We start from the raw sequence: 549 nt of genomic DNA, 5'->3' as shown, positions 1-549 counted from the left end.
GTGGCACTGTGGCTGGGCTCTTGCTGTGAATGCCACACGCGTTCAGGGTGTGCATGACTTGGTCCTAAGCCACTGCCACAGCCGCTACCCCTCCCCAACCTCACCAAACTAACCTGCACCTTCTCCTGGAAAATCAGGGCTCCAGCGTGTTGAGTCCCCAGAACTCATGCGCTCGCTAGTGCCCCATTCCCTACAGCAAATGGTTCTTATGGGGCAAAAAATAAACATTGGTTTTATTTTTATCTCTTTTTTGTTCTATTTATGTGCATTGGGGTCATTGGGCATATTTGTCATAAAGGTTTTCTAAGTTAATCCTTTTTTGAGAGTTTTGTAATTGTATGTGTGTGTAACACTTACCGTACTGGAGGTGCTCCGCTCAAACACGCAATAAACTCCACTGTACCTGCTTGTGCTGGCTCTCTCCTCTCCCGCGTGCTGTGTCCGGCGGGGAGCACCCCGCTGCCAGGCTCCTGCTGCCAGCGGCGGCACTCACACCCTTTCACAGAGGGCGGCCGCTTCGTGCCCCTGCAGCCAGGTGGGTGCTGCAGC

Source organism: Buceros rhinoceros, unplaced genomic scaffold (genome assembly GCF_000710305.1).
Source record: "Buceros rhinoceros silvestris isolate BGI_N320 unplaced genomic scaffold, ASM71030v1 scaffold20555, whole genome shotgun sequence".
Classification (NCBI taxonomy): domain Eukaryota; kingdom Metazoa; phylum Chordata; class Aves; order Bucerotiformes; family Bucerotidae; genus Buceros; species Buceros rhinoceros.
The sequence above is the reverse complement of the archived record's forward strand: the minus strand, read 5'-3'. Positions refer to the sequence as shown.